Genomic DNA, 20,360 nt, shown 5'->3' on the forward strand with positions numbered 1-20,360 from the left:
AACCCCTCCCTCGCACCTAGTGTTAACCCCTTCCCTGCCAGTGGCATTTTTTGAGTAAGCAATGCATTTTTTACAGCACTGATCGCTAGAAAAATGCCAATGGTTCCAAAAAAGTGTTCGATGTGTCCACCATAATGTCGCAGTACCGATAAAAATCGCTGATCGCCCCAATAACTAGTTAAAACAACAAAAAAAATAAATTTGTAGACGCTATAACTTTTGCAAAAACCAAACACTAAACGCTATTTGCGATTTTTTGGAACCAAAAAGATGTAGAATACGTATCGGCCTAAACTGAGGGGTTTTTTAGTTTTTTCAATATATATTTTTGGGGATATTTATTATAGCAAAAAGTAAAAATAATTTTTACATATGTGGGCGGGACTTACGCAAGTCCCGCCCACATATATAAACATCGTTCAAACCACACATGTGAGGTATTGACGCGTGCATTAGAGCGAGAGCAATACTTTTACCACTAGACCTTCTTTGTAACTATAAACTGGTAACCTGGAAAAAAAAGAAAAAGGTCGCCTATGGGGATATTCACGGAATTCATTTTGGCCCCATTGCAGGAGTGTTTCCAATAGTAAAGCGTGACATGTAAGGTATCTATTTACTCAGTGTAACATCATCTTTCACATTATCACCAAAAATTGGGCTCACTTTTGTGTTTTGTTAATTTTTAACCACTTGAGCCCGGACCATATTTCTGGTCAATGACCGGGCAAGTTTTTGTGATTCGGCGCGGCGTCGCTTTAACTGACAATTGCGCAGTCGTGCGACGTGGCTCCCAAACAAAATTGGCAACCTTTTTTTTCACACAAATAGATTATTAAATGTGCGTGTTTACTTCTGTCTTTAACACCTCCCCTTCAGGCTGGAAAGCATCAGATCAGGGGAAACCAAAAAAAAAAAGCTCTCATTCCATTGCAGCTTGGTTCCTACATGTGTGATGAACTGAGCATGCTCAAACACTTAGAAAAAAAATATCCTTTCTTTTTAAAAGGTGAAAAACACTCATTGGATGCTCATAGAGCGTGGTTTGGATTAATTGCAGGTGTGCCCAATTACAAGCTCACCCAAACTAGAGACTGAAATTTGTTCATGTGATTTTAATTGCTTCATTACTAGCACTGTTATAAAAAGCTTGGATCGATCAGTCCTCAGCTGCCCTCAGAAGGGGCAGGCTGGCAGAAATGCTGTTGCTAAACACAAATGTGGTTTGTTGCATGGGTTTTGTTTTATTTTGCCAATGGTTTTGGTTTATTTTTAAATGATGTTCACTTTGATGTATTTGTCTATGTGGCCTTATTTTATGAAAAATGTGTAAAGCTATGGTTAATTAGAATTTTGAAATGTATTTTTGTTTGTTTGTCTTTTTTTGCTTTCCTTGTTTTGTTGACCAATAAAAATTACTTTAAAATTGTTAAGTTTGTCTTTTGTTACTTTTTCATGCTACATATGTTGACAGCTGCAGCTGAACTAGGTTTGGGCCTAACAAATTATGTGTGATTTTTGTCTAAGCTTCTTTCCTGGTGTGTAATCATGAAATGTTTGCCATGTTTATTCTCCCTGACTTTAAAGACAAAAACTGGTAAGTATTTTATTTATTCTGCAGTGGTCCTCAGCCCTCAAGTACCCCCGACAGGACATGTTTTGGGGATTTCTCTTATCAAGAATTGCTGTCCAGACTATTTTAAAGCACATGTGCAAGATGAAGGAAAACCTGCAAACATGGCCTGTGGGGGGGGGGGGTTTGCTATTGGTGGACAGGCTTGACGTGCTGATTTACAGCACTGTGCTTAAATCTAGCGCAAGGCAATCCTATTCAAATTGTGGGTGTTTGAGGGAAGCCAAGTGAGTGTTAGAACCCCTGCTTTGTGTTTTTTTATTTTTGTGTTGAGCTTTGTGTCCCTTTTCTTAAAATTGGCTTCACTTCCTGTCACACAGCTGAACAGGAAGTGAGGTTAAAACCCTACCAGTGTCATTTCTTGGGGACACTGGTCAATCTAACTAGTGTCCCCATTAAGCAAATTGCACTCCAGCACTGCTGTGTACACCCCAAATCATGGGTCTTCAAACTACGGCCCTCCAGTTGTTCAGGAACTACAATTCCCATCATGCCTAGTCATGTCTGTGAATGTCAGTGCATTACAAGGCCTCATGGGATGTGTAGTTCTACAACAGCTGGAGGGCCGTAGTTTGAGGATCCCTGCCCCAAATGATTATTTAGTTTGGGGTTTAGTAAAGGCAAAGCCATGGGCTAGTACAGAGGTATTGAATAAGGAGACCAAACAACAATTTGATACAACATTTTTATTTAACTTTGGTAAAATTGGCCACGGTGTCATCCATAAAATGTGGGGGCGGGGTTACAAAAATTTTCTCAATAAATAAATTAAATTACAAAAGGCCAAATTGGCTAAACTTAAAACTTTAAAATCAAATTAATTTCTGTCCATCCAGCAAAAGCTGGACGACTACTCCCCCCATACAGACGACCCCATGACTTATTATGACAAACTGACAGGTAAGGGCGGGCGGGCGGGCGATGCTGCTTGTCAGGAGATGTGACTGAGCAAATCGCCTCAGCCTCTCCCTTATATAGGCTCGTCCAGTGCGGGTTTTACCTCACGCGAACGGACCTATCAGAGAAGGGGGCTGCCGCAGCTGACCAATCAGAGGCTGTTACTACCCCAGAGCGCGGCAGCCCACTTCTCCCTCTGCTCTATCCCATGCAGGCTCAGCATACTGCCGTAGCCTCACATGGGCTAGTACAGAGGTATTGAATAAGGAGACCAAACAACAATTTGATACAACATTTTTATTTAACTTTGGTAAAATTGGCCACGGTGTCATCCATAAAATGTGGGGGCGGGGTTACAAAAATTTTCTCAATAAATAAATTAAATTACAAAAGGCCAAATTGGCTAAACTTAAAACTTTAAAATCAAATTAATTTCTGTCCATCCAGCAAAAGCTGGACGACTACTCCCCACCGGCCGGGGCCAACCGCGAAGCTGTTGGCCGAGGCCCCCCCACCACCGTGGCTGATTCGATCATGGACTGGATACCCATATTAAAAATGTCCAGGCCAATGCCTGACAGATGAATTTGGTCAACCCGAAACAACCCAGGCAAAAAACCCTCTAACTCGGAATGACGAAAGGAAGAGCCACCAATTGAAGGCATAAAACTATGAATCGTCCTATTTAGCCGTCTGCGGATTCTATCCACGTGGAAAAGGGTGCCGTGCGGCGACCATAACAGCCTGGGAACCATCTCAGAATATACTAACACTGAACCTGGGAACATTTGAGTTATGGAATAGAGATCCCTTTTCATTTCACATAACAAGTCCCATGTGTTGAATTTACCCAAGTCATTAGCCCCCACGTGGATAACTATCACTTGGGGTTGAGGCCAGACAGAAGACAAATAAGCTAGGTGGTCTTTTAAATTGCGCCACCGCATACCTCTAACACCTGACCATAAAATTAAAAATAAATCAGGATCAAGCCCCAGGTTAGCAGAGTATGATCTGGATCCGGAGTGCTTGTAAGCCCAGAACACGTAGGAGTGGCCTATGACCCAAGCGATATTCCTGGATAAATCTGAAAGAGAATCATAAAGTTAGAAGACTGGGACGAACATATAACTTATATCTATTGCTGCCCCACCTGCCCACTTTTTTAACCTTACTCTCTGAAAAACCTATAGAATCAGCTGTGGTGGCAGCGCCAATTCGGAAAGAATGGGAAGAAAATTGGTACCCAGATAAATTCAAGCGCTTCAAACAGGAGGCCAAAACAGCTGAGAACTGGTACCTAGTTAGAGAGGACAAGTCTTCATGAATAAAAAAGGAATCGTTACTCAATGGTCTGACCAAAAGATAATTACGAACATGAAACACGGGACAGATAGCCTCATTAGGAGAACTGGATAAAGAAAACCACTGGCCAACCTGAGAGGACTTTGATCTGGACAAAAACAGACGGACAGAACCGACGTCAAACTGAACATGAGAAAAACGGAGAAATGAAAAAGCGTTTCTATTTGCTGCAGTAAACTCACCTAACCGAAGGGCTCCAAAGAATGCTATAGAGAAAGCAGCCTTAAAAAGCAAAGATTCGAAATTGGATGAGCAGACATCTTGAAGGATCTGAAGAAGATCGATCAAAATGGGGATAGATATGGGACGCCTATTATCTAAAGAGGGCCTAGACTTTTTGAGGCCCTTCAAAACCTGGGTGACCTGAAAGAAAGAGGTAAGAGCAGGAAGGCCTGCAAACTTAAGGAAAAAAGAAACTCCAGCCAATATTTTACCTATGGAAGCCGGGGACAGATTAGACTGAATGAGAAAGGACAAAAAAGACAAAGCCACGTAAGAAGACACATCTAGTGGATCCAAACCCAATGGTTGACAGAAAGAGCACCATTTGTGCCATGAAAGCCTATAATCCCTCCAGGTGTTTTCCGCTACTGAAGCCTTGAGATTCCGGAATATTATTCCCAAATTAAGCCCCAGAGGAAGTCTGGGCAAGGGGTGCCATGTTGATCCGCTGATGGCGCCAACTCTCGGAATCTCTTGAACTGTGAACGAGATAAAGAATCTGCTATGTTATTTTCTTTACCTGCAATATGCTCAGCTCTCAACCATATATTACAGTTCATACAATGAAGTACAAGGAAACGCAATAACCTCAGAACGGGATCAGACTTAGAGGACAGAGTATTGATGGCAAAAAAGACACCTTTATTATCCGTATGAACTAAGATTCTACGATTCCTAAAGATGTCTTCCCACACAACCACCGACACAATCACTGGAAAGAGCTCCAACAGAACTAGATTTTGAAGTATCTCCTTCTGGAGCCAATCAGGGTGCCAGGACTGGGCGCACCAGCGCCCATCCAAGAAAGCCCCGAACCCAGCAGAGCCAGCTGCATCGGTGAAGAATTCCAACTGAGAACTATTAATAAAGTCCATTTGCCAGGCCGAGGAACCATTAAACTCATTTAAAAAAGCATCCCAAATTCTTAGATCATCCTTGATGCTTTTTGAAATTCGGAAATGAGCGTAAGGGTTCACCATACCTTTTATGGCTAACGAGAACCTGCGCGAAAATACCCTCGCCATAGGGATGACTCTGGCTGCAAAAGCAAAAAGACCCAGCAAAGATTGTGCCTCCTTTAAGCACACCTTCTTACTGACAAGAAAGGTTGCAATCATAGACTTCATTTTATGTATCTTCTGTTGTGGCAATCTGAATTCCATTCGTTCGGAGTCAACCGTGATCCCCAAAAATTCAATAACTGTCGTGGGAAAAACTGTTTTCTCCTGGGCCAGAGGCACGCCAAAGTCATGACAAACGTCAAAGAAAACCTGTAAAGCTTCCATACACACTGATGACCCCCGGGGACCTAAAAACAAGAAGTCATCTAGATAATGTAGGATAAGGCCTTGAGGGATAACGACTGACACGACCCAATGTAAGAAGGAGGAAAAAGCCTCGAAATAAAAGCATGACATAGAAAACCCCATTGGCATGCATTTATCAAAATAATATTTATTCAAAAATTGAAAACCCAAAGAATTGAAGCCTTGTGGATGCACGGGAAGAAGGCGGAAAGCCGACTTAATATCAGCCTTTGCTAGCACAGCCCCTTGCCCTGCTTGCCTCAAAAGACACAAAGCCTCATCAAATGAGGCGTAGCAGACTGGAGCCTCCACAGAGGCAACTTCGTCATTGAGTGACGAATGCGGTGGGTAAGATAGGTGGTGGATCAGTCTGAACGCACCCAGCTCTTTCTTGGGTACGATGCCCAAAGGGGACAACCGGAAATTAGAGAATGGCGGGTCATTAAAGGGGCCAGCCACCCTACCCTCAGACAATTCTTTGCAAATTTTCTCAAGCACTAAGTTAGAGTGCATGGATACCGATAGTAAATTTTTAACTGGTGTACACCCTGAACCAGTAAAGGATGGCACTAAGAAACCATTGGCAAAACCTTCAGTTAGCAGAGCCGCCATCCTGTGGTCTGGATAGCGCTCGAGCCATGGGCGCATTCTTGCCAGGCTCACCGGAGTCGGGGCCTTTCCCATGTGTGTCCTTGGGTCCTGAATGAGAGGAACTAGCGGCAGCTTTACGAAAACATCTGCTCGCCGCGTGAGTACCGCCACAATAAGAACACTCATGTTTGTATCTACAATTCAATAAGAATTTACATTGACCCTCATTGAATGCAAAGCATACACCCTTCCTGACTGGACTCTGACCATTTGAAGCGGGGCGAGGGGTGAACTGGGGCCTAGGTGGCAGCATAAGGTTTAACCATAAACCAACGTCCTTAGCCCCCCAATGCAGCGATGGGTGAACAGCTAGTTTTTGACGGAAATTCTCGTCATATGAGAACCATGCGGAGCCGCCAAAGTGGCGAAAGGCCTCCGCAATAATATCCAGGTGTTGGAATAAACCTGAGCACTTCCCCGGGAAGCGTTCTCCCATAACTGCTGAATAGATACAGAACGCTTGCAGCCAGTTTTGAAATGTCTTAGGAACCGCTCTCCTCCTATCTTCCTCTGTTCTTTCGCTGGACTGCCTGTCAGATTTAGCCAAAAACTCCTTAGAAGCAGGGAGAAGTGATAATATATCGAGATATTCACCCCTCCAAATTTTTTCTTTGACTGACTTAGACAGATGAAAACCCAGCGGGGATAAACTGCAAGGGAGGGGTTCCTTAAAGGAAGACTCGCTGACCATAGCAGCCGAGGATCTGAGGGGTAAAGTATTATTAACAGCAGGACACCTCACACTCGATCTGACAGTAACATCCTTATTTAGCAGAGAGGGATGACCAGCCTCATGCCACACCACACCAACCTCCTCCATATCAATAGCATTATCGCTATTTCCAGCACCAGTCTCCTGTGCACTCTGACTTACTGTGCATGCCTGAGTACTCAGACTCTCACCTGGTTGCACATACATATTTACATTTTGTGAGGTAAAATCCGCATCATGTATACCTTTGAACTGCTGCACAATGACAGACAAAGATTCAATTAGACTAGAAAATGCAGATAACTGGTTAACATTACTGAAAACAACTTCAGGTAAAACATGCTCACCCAAGTCCCCAGGAGGGGGGGAAGAGGCAGCGCTGCTCCCTTGCTGGCAAGAAGCACCTCTTGTTGCAGCTCCCTCAGCTTGAGGAGCTAAATTATTGGTCTTACATTTCTTTTTTCTTCCAGGCTGTTTCCTGGGGGCGCCCACGCTCATCTCTGGTACTGCAGCTGGGCTGACAGATAAAACAGAGCCACTCTCCTCAGACAGGCAACGCTTCAGCCACTCTTCACCTCCCCTGCTCTCCGCCTTCTCTAGGAGTCTACATAAGAGCTCCTCACGGCTGTCCTGCACAGCGCGCTTCATCCTGAGAGAGAGGGAGAGGCGGGCGATGCTGCTTGTCAGGAGATGTGACTGAGCAAATCGCCTCAGCCTCTCCCTTATATAGGCTCGTCCAGTGCGGGTTTTACCTCACGCGAACGGACCTATCAGAGAAGGGGGCTGCCGCAGCTGACCAATCAGAGGCTGTTACTACCCCAGAGCGCGGCAGCCCACTTCTCCCTCTGCTCTATCCCATGCAGGCTCAGCATACTGCCGTAGCCTCACACTCTGCAGTACAAGCATAGTTGCTGAAAATCAGAGAGGAAGCACTGATGGTTTTAACATCCAATCCTGTAGAAGCAAAGTTGTTTTGTTTTCTTCCTTGCTTTGCACTTGTAGGAGTGGATTTGCCTTTAGTAAATGGACCCCAAAGTCCAAGATCCCTAATAATTTGGGGTGTACACAGCAAAATGCTAGAGTGCAATTTACATAATGGGAAACTATTTAGATTGATCTCTGTGTCCACAAGAAAATATATTAGTAAGGTTTTACCCTCACTTCCTGTTTGGCTATGTGACAGGAAGTGAATGAATTAGAAAGGGTGAAGACACCTCACAAATGTTGTCACTATCAGGGGTGCAGACATCCCCAAAAAAATGAGCAGATAATACTTATTTGCAAATTAATAATTTTTTAGTTAACATTGGGTGGGGTGCTCTAACACACACATTCCTACATATTAGCAACGCTCTATCCTGGCCTATTGGCATGGTTATATTTTCTTAGGGCTCTCAATAAAACTCTATGAAATTTGTGCTTAAACTAGAACCAGGGGCGGACTGACAACTCATGGGGCCCCTGGGCAATAGAAGATTATGGGGCCCCTCTGGCTTACAGATGACCACCACGCCAGGAGGTAGTGCAGAGGCGGGCAGCTAAAATCTTGGGATATTCACATTAAAAGCATGTCATTTTCGGACATATCAGGGACAGATCTAAAAAAAACACAGATTTTTACATACTGTCCCTGGTTTTACTGAGCCTGGCAACCCGGATGGGGCCCCCTAGTGGCATGGGGCCCTCGGGCAGTGCCCGAGTGACTCAATGGTCAGTCCGCCCCTGACAAGAACTATAATCAACAAGTTTTATTTTCTTTCATTTTGGATAGAGTGAGGGAGGGTTATAGGCCCTGTCAGTTTATTTTGTATTATCTGTGTCCAATTGGGGAGATTTGCCTTCACTTCCTGCCCCATAGCCAAACAGGAAGTGAGAGAAAAACTATGCAAATTAACCACTTCCCGCCCAGCCTATGGCCGATTTACGTCCGGGAAGTGGTTACACAATCCTGACAGGACGTCCTGCAGGATTTCATGCCGCACGCGCCTGTGGGGGCACGCAGCGCGGCGATCGGTGATGCGGGGTGTCAGTCTGACACCCTGCATCTCCGATCTCGGTAAAGAGTCTCTCACGGAGACGGAGACTCTTTACCACGTGATCAGCCGTGTCCAATCACGGCTGATCACGATGTAAACAGGAAGAGCCATCGATGGCTCTTCCTCACTCGCGTCTTACAGACGCGAGTATAGGAGAGCCGATCGGCGGCTCTCCTGACAGGGGGCGTTCGCGCTGATTGTTTATCAGCGCAGCCCCCCCTCGGATCACCACACTGGACCACCAGGGATGCCCACCCTGGACCACCAGGGTGTGCAAAAACAAAAAAAATATAGAACAAAAAAACAAAAAGCATTAAAAAATAAGAAAAAAGATGCCAATCAGTGCCCACAAATGGGCACTGACTGGGAAAATCAGTGCCACCCCACAGTGCCCATCCATGCACAGTGCCCACCTATCAGTGCCCACCTGTGCCACCCATAAGTATCCATCAGTGCCACCCATAAGTGCCGCCCATAAGTATCCATCAGTGCCACCCATAAGTGCCGCCCATCTGTGCCGCCCATGAGTGCCCATCAGTGCCGCCTATGAGTGCCCATCAGTGCCGCATAGCAGCGCCGCCAATCAATGCCACCTCATCTGTGCCGTCAGTACTACCTCATCGATGTCCATCAGTGCCATCTCATCGGTGCCCATCAGTGCCGCCATATCAGTGCCCGTAATTGAAAGAGAAAAACTTATTTACAAAAAAATTAACCTAAAAAAAGAAAAAGGTTTTTTTGTTTCAAAATTTGCAGTCTTTTTTTAGTTGTTGCGCAAAAAAAAACCGCAGAGGTGATCAAATAACAACAAAAGAAAGCTCTATTTGTGGGGAAAAAAGGACGCCAATTTTGTTTGGGTACAGTGTTGTATGACCGCGCAATTGCCATTCAAAGTGCGACAGTGTTGAAAGCTGAAAATTCGCTTGGGCGGGAAGGTGCGTAAGTGCCTGGTATGGAAGTGGTTAAGGGAATCCAGTGCCCCCCCCCAGAACTAGTGTGTGGGTCCCCTGAAAATTACTGGGCGGGGTTATACAAAAACAGGGTGTGACCTTGACAGGAAGGGGTGGGTCATTTTTCTATTAGGAGGTGCAGATATGTAGTCAGGCCTAGGGCAGAACCAAACCTTAATATACTACTGCATATTAGGGCTTATTTAGACCGGAACCGATTTACAGCGTGTTTTTATATTGTGGGAGGAAACCCACGCAGGCACAGGGAGAACATGCAAACTCCATGCAGATGCTGTCACGGGCGGGATTCGAACCAACGACTCTTTTGCTGCTAGGTCAAAGTGCTATACACTACACCACTGTGGTGAACGAACATGATTGCAGCTGAAAGCATGAGATCTTTTTTTTTTTTTTCAATACCATGCTTTCCAGCCTTATTGACCCCGCCTCTCTCCATAAAGAGGACCTGTCACACACTAGTCCTATTACAAGGGATGTTTACATTCCTTGTAATAGGAAGAAAACTGATCATTTTTTTTTTATTTTTTTATTTCAGTGTAAAACATTATAAAACTAAATAAAAATAAATAAGAAAACCCCAAAAAAATTTTTTAAAGCGCCCCGTCGCGACGAGCTCGCGCACAGAAGCAAACGCATACGCGAGTAGCGCCCGCATATGAAAACAGTATTCAAACCACACAAGTGAGGTATCGCCGCGATCGTTAGAGTGAGAGCAATAATTCTAGCCCTAGACCTACTCTGCAACTCAAAAAATGCAACCTGTAGAATTTTTTAAACGTCGCCTATCGAGTTTTTAAAAGGGTAAAAGTTTGACGCCATGCCACGAGCGGGCGCAATTTTTAAGCGTGACATGTTGGGTATCATTTTACTCGGCGTAACATTATCTTTCACAATATAGAAAAAAATTGGGCAAAATGTATTGTTGTCTTATTTTTTAATTCAAAAAAGTGATTTTTATCCAAAAAAAGTGCGCTTGTAAGACCGCTGCGCAAATACGGTGTGACAAAAAGTATTGCAATGACTGCCATTTTATTCCCTAGGATGTCTGCTAAAAAAAAATATATAATGTTTGGGGGTTCTGATTAATTTTCTAGCCAAAAAATTGTGATTTTCACATGAAGGAGAGAAGTGCCAGAATTAACCCGGTGGGCAAGTGGTTAAAGTACTCATGGCTATAAAGAATAGAGTCATTGCTCATTAAAAAAAAAAATAAAAAAAGGGGGTCCCTCCAAATTAAATTACCAGGCCCTTCAGGTCTGGAATGGATATTAAGGGGAACCCCGCCGTAAAAACCCCCAAAAAAAAAGACGTGCGGTTCCCGGCAAATATCCATTCCAGACCCTTCAGGTCTGGTGTGGATTTTAAGGGGAACTCCACCCCAAATTGAAAAAAAAAATGGCGTGGAGTCCCCCTAAAAATCCACACCAGACCCTTATCCGAGCACGTTGACCTGGCCGGCCGCAGAAAAGAGGGGGGGACAGAGTGCGGCCCCCCCCCTCTCCTGAACCGCACCAGGCCACATGCCCTCAACATGGGGAGGATGTCCCCATGTTGATGGGGACAAGGGTCTCATCCCCACAACCCTTGCCCGGTGGTTGTGGGGGTATGCGGGCGGGAGGTTTATCAGAATCTGGAAGACCCCTTTAACAAAGGGGACCCCCAGATCCTGACCCCCCCCCTGTGTGAAATGGTAATGGGGTACATTGTACCTCTACCATTTCACCCCAAAAAAAATGTCAAAGTGATAAAAATGACAGTAGCCGGTTTTTGACAAATCTTTTAATAAAATCTTCTTTTCTTCTTTCCTTCGGGTTTCTTCCGCTGCTTCTTTCTTCTAGTCCACATCTTGCCCGACGTCTTCTTCTATCTTCTCCGTCCGTCCTTCCGCCTTCTGGTCCCGCATCTTGCCCGTTGTCTTCTCCGTCCGCCTCCTCGTCCGCATCTTGGGTCTTCTGCGGTCTTCTTCTCGGTCCGCCGCCTTCTCGTCCCCTGCGTTTGAATTTGATTTGGCCGCCGTTTTCCCGCTCCTGGGACCCGCCCCCCTCTGACGCCACAAGTAAACTCCTTAGAAGGTCATGTGCGTCAGAGGGGGGCGGGGTCGCAGAGCGTCACACAGCGGGGGAATTCAATTTCAATCGCGCCGCCCGGAGAAGAAGTTCCCGCCGTGTCACACTCATGTGACCCCGCCCCCCTCTGACGCCACAAGTAAACTCCTTAGAAGGTCATGTGCGTCAGAGGGGGGCGGGGTCACATGAGTGTGACACGGCGGGAACTTCTTCTCCGGGCGGCGCGATTGAAATTGAATTCCCCCGCTGTGTGACGCTCTGCGACCCCGCCCCCCTCTGACGCACATGACCTTCTAAGGAGTTTACTTGTGGCGTCAGAGGGGGGCGGGGTCACATGAGTGTGACACGGCGGGAACTTCTTCTCCGGGCGGCGCGATTGAAATTGAATTCCCCCGCTGTGTGACGCTCTGCGACCCCGCCCCCCTCTGACGCACATGACCTTCTAAGGAGTTTACTTGTGGCGTCAGAGGGGGGCGGGTCCCAGGAGCGGGAAAACGGCGGCCAAATCAAATTCAAACGCAGGGGACGAGAAGGCGGCGGACCGAGAAGAAGACCGCAGAAGACCCAAGATGCGGACGAGGAGGCGGACGGAGAAGACAACGGGCAAGATGCGGGACCAGAAGGCGGAAGGACGGACGGAGAAGATAGAAGAAGACGTCGGGCAAGATGTGGACTAGAAGAAAGAAGCAGCGGAAGAAACCCGAAGGAAAGAAGAAAAGAAGATTTTATTAAAAGATTTGTCAAAAACCGGCTACTGTCATTTTTATCACTTTGACATTTTTTTTGGGGTGAAATGGTAGAGGTACAATGTACCCCATTACCATTTCACACAGGGGGGGGGTCAGGATCTGGGGGTCCCCTTTGTTAAAGGGGTCTTCCAGATTCTGATAAACCTCCCGCCCGCATACCCCCACAACCACCGGGCAAGGGTTGTGGGGATGAGACCCTTGTCCCCATCAACATGGGGACATCCTCCCCATGTTGAGGGCATGTGGCCTGGTGCGGTTCAGGAGAGGGGGGGGGCCGCACTCTGTCCCCCCCTCTTTTCTGCGGCCGGCCAGGTCAACGTGCTCGGATAAGGGTCTGGTGTGGATTTTTAGGGGGACTCCACGCCATTTTTTTTTTCAATTTGGGGTGGAGTTCCCCTTAAAATCCACACCAGACCTGAAGGGTCTGGAATGGATATTTGCCGGGAACCGCACGTCTTTTTTTTTTTTGGTTTTTACGGCGGGGTTCCCCTTAATATCCATTCCAGACCTGAAGGGCCTGGTAATTTAATTTGGGGGAACCCCTACACATTTTTTTGTTTGTTTTATGAATGAATCCCTTTAGAATTGTCAGAGCCGACAATTCATTATAGCCGCGTGTGAATTTTTAAATGACTTTTTTCCTTCAGAATGTCACTTTGTGCAGGGGGAGTTCTAAGTGCGGGAAAAATGCGCTATTTCACATGCTGACATTACACCCCCCCTAGGTACGAAATTTAAAGGAATATTTCACTTTTATTGTTTCACTTTAAGAATTATTCATTTCACTGCTCCCGAAAAAACGGCCGTTTTAAAAAATAAAAAAAGCATTGATACATGTTCCCTGGGGCAGGACTGAGGTCCCCAAACACTTTTTAGGACAAAACTTGCAGATTAGCCTTTAAAATGAACACTTTTGATTTCTCCCATAGACTTCTATAGGGAGTTCGGCGCGGCTTTACATATTAGTTTCAATGCGCCGGCTGCTACGCTGGTTCATGCGCCCAATTAAGCCTCCACCCGGAGTACTAATTAACGCATGAACCAGCGCAGCGCACAGAGCATAGTAAATCAGGCCCATTGTCATTAAATTATTAGGAACTATTGTGTACATGTTAACCTGTTCTGATTATGACATAGCTAGCTACAAATATGAGCTGTCTATGTTACATAGTGTAGCGCCTGTGTACTTCCAAGTACTGGTGCTATTAAAAGTTAGGGGATAATCAGAGTGTAATTGACTCTGATTCTGATTACAATTCTACAGAGGGTCTCTGTTTCAGCTGGGCTGCGCTGTGGGTTCGTTCTGTTGTTCCTGGGGTGCTGTACCACCCCGGGGCAACAGGTGGCACCAGTGGAGTCCAGGGGTACCTCTTGCCAGAAGCCAATCAGGAGGGAGTTTCTCTGGCGGGGCATGCTTGGGGAGAGTACTTATGGAGCAGACGCCATTAAGGCGTGGTTCTTCTTTGTCTGAGGTGGCACCCACCTTTAGGGTTACCACACATCACGGCCCCCCGGCGAGATGGCCTACCCGGCCGTGGTGTTCCTGGTTCCGGTATCATGTTGGCCCGGAGCATTTAAAGCTGTGGCTGGGCCCCAGTAATTGACTGGGTACCCCAAATTCTAAGAAGATCCCAAGCAAGAAAACTGTTCGGTGGGGAGTCCACCTGAGGAGAGCCAAGAGAGGCTGGTGATCCAACAGGGCCTAGACAATCCATCGGGGATCAAGGTAACCGGACACTGAAAGGTTGGATGTCAGCAACCTGTCAGTCGGTAACCTAATTGGAGAACTACCTGAAGGCGATTCCGGCATCAATTCTACCAAGGAGGTTTGTCTCTATGCTCTAAGTTCTAGGGAGGGTCTGTGGCAGAGATCTTTTCCCTCAAAGTTCAGAGTCATACTCTGGCTGCCAGGTCGGTGTGAGAGGCCTGTCCAGGTACACTATACCCACTCCGGCTGGAGTGGCGACGAAAGTAAAGTATCGTTGGAAGCAGGACTGTTTCCGTATCGTTAGGCCTGAATCTGCTATTTCTCCTTCTCATCCATCTTTGCTATCTACCTCAAGTTTTACTGTTTACCGTGTTCGGTAAAATAAAAGCACAAGAAAAGACACCTGCTGTGTGGACATTCCATTGCTTTGGCTCTCATCAACTACCCTAGATGGCGGAGTCACAGAGGTAACATGCCACCCAATCTATAACCAGCGGCTCCTTCGGGGGTGAGCACTACAATAGTAATGTCAAATATTGTCTGTAACTTATCATTTTTATCTCACTATATGAACATATTCTCTCACTTCTGCCATATTATCCTCTGACCATAAATGTAAGGGGTCACTTCACCACTAATAACAAATGTAAAGGGACACTTCAGCACTGACCACCAATCTCAGGGAGAAATTCAACACTAATAACAAATGTAAAAAGATACTTGACCACTGACCACCAATGTACGGGGCACTTCAATACCAACCACCAATGTAAAGGAAACGTTCTCACTGTTCATTAACGTGATACAGAATTTGTCACTGAGCACAAATGTAAGGGTCCATTTGCAATGACCACTAAAGAAAAGGGGGCATTTGCTCTGAGCACCAACATAAATGGGCTTTTATTAGGGGTTTCCATGATTTGCATTGACCACTAATTTAATGGGGGCTTTTGCACAGGCTTAAAGGGGTTGTAAAGGAAAACATTTTTTTTTTCATAATAAGCATCCTTTACCTGCAGACATTCCTCTTTTCACTTCCTCGTTGTTCGTTTTTGTTTAGAAGTTGCTCTATTTCTTCTCTGTTCTGTTCACTTCCTGCTTGTCTGATTTTACTGACCATCGTGACGGGAGGGTTTTCTACGGCGGTCAGTAACGTGCTCACCCCCTCCTGGGAACTACATCTGTGCGGCAGGACGCTCTCTACGTGTTAGAGACCTCAAGGAGGTGTGAATTACTGGGCGTGCCGCAATTCATACTGGGAAATGTAGTTCTTACCTGAACGAACGATGCAAACCAGGAAGTGAATGAGAGAACAGAAACTAGAATGCCGGAGGTGATATGGACGAAGGAATTTAATAGGTATTTACTCATTTTTTAACAGAATCATTACACTATTCTGTCTGTCTACCTGGCAGACATTAATTTTAGGCAAAAAAATGTTTTCCTTTACAACTCCTTTAAACAGGAGCTCCAGGCAAAAAAGAAAATTAAGTCAGCAGCTACAAATACTGCAGCTGCTGACTTTTCCTATTAGGACCCTTACCTGTCCAGGAATCCAACGGTATCTTCATCTGAGCCAATTTTTCAATCTGCTATTGGGTGCTGCCCAGGCCCGGACTGGGACAAAAAATAGGCCCGGGCATTTTAGACTGAGCAGCCCGGGGGGGGGGGGGGGGCGGCGCGGCTGCACTTTGCGGCGGTCAATCATGAGATGTGGGGTTCCAGCACCCTGCACCCCTGCACCCCTTTACATAACACAGCACCCTGCACCTCTGGACCCTTTACATTACACAGCACCCTACACCTCTGGGTCCCTTTACAATACACAGCCCCCTGCACCTCTTGGCCCCTTTACATTGCCCACAGTTTGTTACACAGACACCCCCTAACAGTTCTGGACCCCCTGCATGTTACACAGACCTCCCTACAGTGCAGACCCCCCTACAGTACAGACCCCCTCCCTACAGTACAGACCCCCCACAATACAGACCCCCCCTACAATACAGACTCCCCTTAAAATACAGAACCCCCCCTACATTTCAGACCACCCCTACAATACAGAACCCCCCCACAATACAGAAACCCCCCTACAATACAGACCCTCCCTTCAGACCCATAATGTACCTCATATCCGTGCGCGACTGCATGTCGGGTCCCCTCCCCCTGTGTAGACATAAAGGAGGTGACTTCACTCTGCGGCTCCGACTCGCAGCTGAGAGTGCACTGGGGGGCAGTGGTGTATTTAGGTTTTGTGCTGCCCTAGGCCTGACTAAATGTGTGCACCCCCTAATTTAAATATGACCTACCCCTTTCTGTCAATGCCACGGACAGAAGCTATCAGACCCAGTAGCAGCTGGTGCTCAAAATTTTTGGAGGTGAGCAAACAAACTGAAAAATACTGAAAAAAAAACATCAAATGCAGCCACTGTGCCCATCAAATGCAGCCACTGTGCCCATTAAATGCAGCCACTGTGCCCATCAAATGCAGCCACTGTGCCCCATCTAATACAGCCACTTGTGCCCAATCAAATGCAGCCACTGCGCCTATCAATTGCAGCACGTGTGCCCATCAATTGCAGCCGCTGTGCCCATCAATTGAAGCCACTGTGCGCATCAAATGCAGCCACTGTGCCCATCAAATGCAGCCACTGTGCCCATCAATTGCAGCCCTTGTGCCCATCAATTGCAGCCCCTGTGCCCATCAATTGCAGCCCCTGTGCCCATCAAATGCAGCCCCTGTGCCCATCAAATGCAGCCACTGTGCCCATCAAATGCAGCCACTGTGCCCATCAAATGCAGCCACTGTGCCCATCATCAAATTTAGCCATTGTGCCCCATCTAATACAATCACTGTGCCCCATCTAATACAGCCACTTGTGCCCAATCAAATGCAGCCACTGCACCTATCAATTGCAGCCACTGTGCCCATCAAATGCAGCCACTGTGCCCATCAAATGCAGCCACTGTGCCCATCAAATGCAGCCACTCCTGCCCATCAAATGCCATCACTTGTTTTATATCATCAAAGAGATAGGTGACAGGCAGGGACAAAAGCTATCAGACCCAGTAGCAGCTGGTGCTCAAAATTTTTGGAGGGGCGCAAACAAACTGAAAAATACTGAAAAAAAAATCATCAATTGCAGCCTCACTGCGCCCATCAAATGCAGCCACTGCACCCATCAAATGCAGCCACTGCGCCCATCAAATGCAGCCACTGCACCCATCAAATGCAGCCACTGCACCCATCAAATGCAGCCACTGTAGCCATCAAATGCAGCCACTGTACCTATCAAATGCAGCCACTGTGTCCATCAAATGCAGCCACTGTGCCCATCAAATGCAGCCACTGTGCCCGTCAAATGCAGCCACTGTGCCCGTCAAATGCAGCCACTGTGCCCATCAAATGCAGCCACTGTGCCCATCAAATGCAGCCATTGTGCCCGTCAAATACAGCCACTTGTGCCCCATCTAATACAGCCACGTGTGCCCCATCTAATACAGCCACTTGTGCCCCATCTAATACAGCCACTTGTGCCCCATCTAATACAGCCACTTGTGCCCCATTTAATACAGCCATTTGTGCCCAATCAAATGCAGCCACTCCTGCCCATCAAATGCCATCACTTTTACCCCATCAAATGCCGCCACTTGTACCCCGTCACATGCAACCACTCATGCCCATCAAATGCTGCCAGCTGTGCCCATCAAATGCTGCTACTGTGGCCCCTGCCTGCCCGGCACTTACTCCATCTCAGGCAGTGGGTGACGGTGTCGAGCTGTGGGACAGCTCCTGTGTCCTCATTCTTTCCCCTCCTCTGTTGTTCCATTGCATCCAATAGGAGCCAATCAGGTAACGGGTATTAGACCCACGCTACCTGATTGGCGTAGAGGCGGTTCAGTGTTAGAAAAGCAAATATTAATTTGCTTTTCTAACACATCTGGGTGGACTGCAAGAACAATGCTCTGTGCTTGCAGTCCACCTTTTTGAAGCCTGTTAGAGCCTACGGCTCTAATCAGGTGCTTCAAAAAATACCCCTGCTGCTGTAATTCAGACGCCCGGCATCGGAAAAGAGACCGGACGCATGAATAGGGGTTGGCAGAGGCAGCCATGGATAGATTCATGCAATGCATGAATCTATCCATTCTACATAGAGGGGGTGGCTGTAGAGAGGGGGCAGCGCCCATGTACCCTTAATGGACGGGACACCTCATACCCATGTGGCATTTAATTGCAGCTTTTGTCCATGTCTGCACCAACAGGGACATTGCTGGAGACATGTGTTTGCTGGGGACAGACCTATACAGCATGGATTGGAGCCATAGGAAGTGCTCTTAAAATCCTCCTCAGCTCTGTGCTAGCTACACAGGTCTGACTGACAGGAGGTGGGCAGAGACAGGAGCCAACAGCTAGGGTACATCAAACTCCTCCTTGGCTACATCGTGCCACACAGGCTTGGCAAGTGGCAGTGGAACTAGTGCACTTACATTTAGGAGGAGGATGCAATAGTGCTTGCTGGACGGGCAGGCGGTCTGCATGTAAGTTCCCCTCACTCTCTCATCCAGTCCACAGAGCCCGGGCAGGAAGGATGGCGCGGAGGAAGGTGGGCGGAGTATTAGGCTCCGCCTCCGGCAGTTGTAGTGAGTGCGGCCAGTCTGGACAATCACGGCCCGAGTTTTTTTCACAGGGTTCGGCTTTAAGACACAGCACTGCTGGGGGGGGAGATATGCCATGCCGCCCGCGGGCCGTCGCGGGCCGCCGCGGGCCACTCGCGGGCCACTGGCGGCCCGCGGGCCGCCGCGGCCCACCGGGCATATGCCCGGTATGCCCTATGGCCAGTCCGGGCCTGGTGCTGCCCCTGCCATCTCCACTAAGGGAAACCGGCAGTGAAGTCGTGTGGCGAATTCAGCAGGAAGCGGGAGCGAGTACCTGTAAAAAAACAGGTACCTGCTGCCTCCTCCCTCCCAAAAGGTTTCAAATGTGGCGGCGGATGGGGGGGAAGAGTCAGATAAGCGGACCTTCCCCTTTTGGGTGAAGCTCCCAGGGCTTTTATTAGGCAGTCCTATCCTTTCCCATGACCCAAAGGGCCTGGTATGGATTTTTATGGGGAGACCCCATGCTGTTTTTTTTTCATAATTCTGTTATAGGGTTCCACTTCAATACAGGGCACTTTAACCCCTTTCCTGCCCAGACCAATTTTCAGCTTTCAGTGCTCTTACATTTTAAATCACAATTACTCAGTCATGCAACACTGTACCTAAACTAAATTGTTATCATATTTTCATATAAATAGAGATTGAATTTTTTTGTGCGATATAAGGAAAGAAAGAGTAAAAAGTTTGAAAAAAAAAAACACTTTTTTTTTTTGTTTCTATTATAACCTTTTTGCAAATTAGTAACCTGTGTTCATAAATTTGGGTAAAAATATATACCCCTACATATCTTTGGTAAAAATAACCCAGATTAGTGTATATTATTTAGTCTGTGTGAAAGTTATAGAGTCTACAAACTATGGTGCAAACCATAAAAAAAATGATAAACACCTGATGTAATCACAGCATATCTCATTTCTTGAGGCCCTGAAATGTCAGGACAATACAAATACCCCCCAAATGACCCATTTTTGGAAAGTATGCAGTCTAAGGTATTTAGTAAGAGGCATGGTGAGTTTTGAAGTAGTACTTTTTTTCCACAATTCCTGGGAAAATTAAAAAATGTTTTTTTTTTTACACAAAATTGTCATAATAAGTTATTTCTCACACACAGCAATTGCATACTTCCAATTACACCCCAAATACATTATGCTAATCCTCCTGAGAATGGCGATACCACATGTGTTAGACTTTTTCATAGCCTGGCTACACAGAGAGGCCCAACATGCATGGAGCACTGCAGTGGCGTAACAACCGGGGGGAGGGGGGCGCCGGTGTGTCTGCCCTGGGCGCTGAGCTGAGGGGGGGGGCGCCGGCTGCAGTCCCGATTCCCGACCAAGTCTCTCTCTCACATCGGTTTAATCAGCAGCTGATCAGCAGCGCTGAGAGAGAG

Source organism: Rana temporaria, chromosome 4 (assembly GCF_905171775.1).
Source record: "Rana temporaria chromosome 4, aRanTem1.1, whole genome shotgun sequence".
Taxonomy (NCBI): domain Eukaryota; kingdom Metazoa; phylum Chordata; class Amphibia; order Anura; family Ranidae; genus Rana; species Rana temporaria.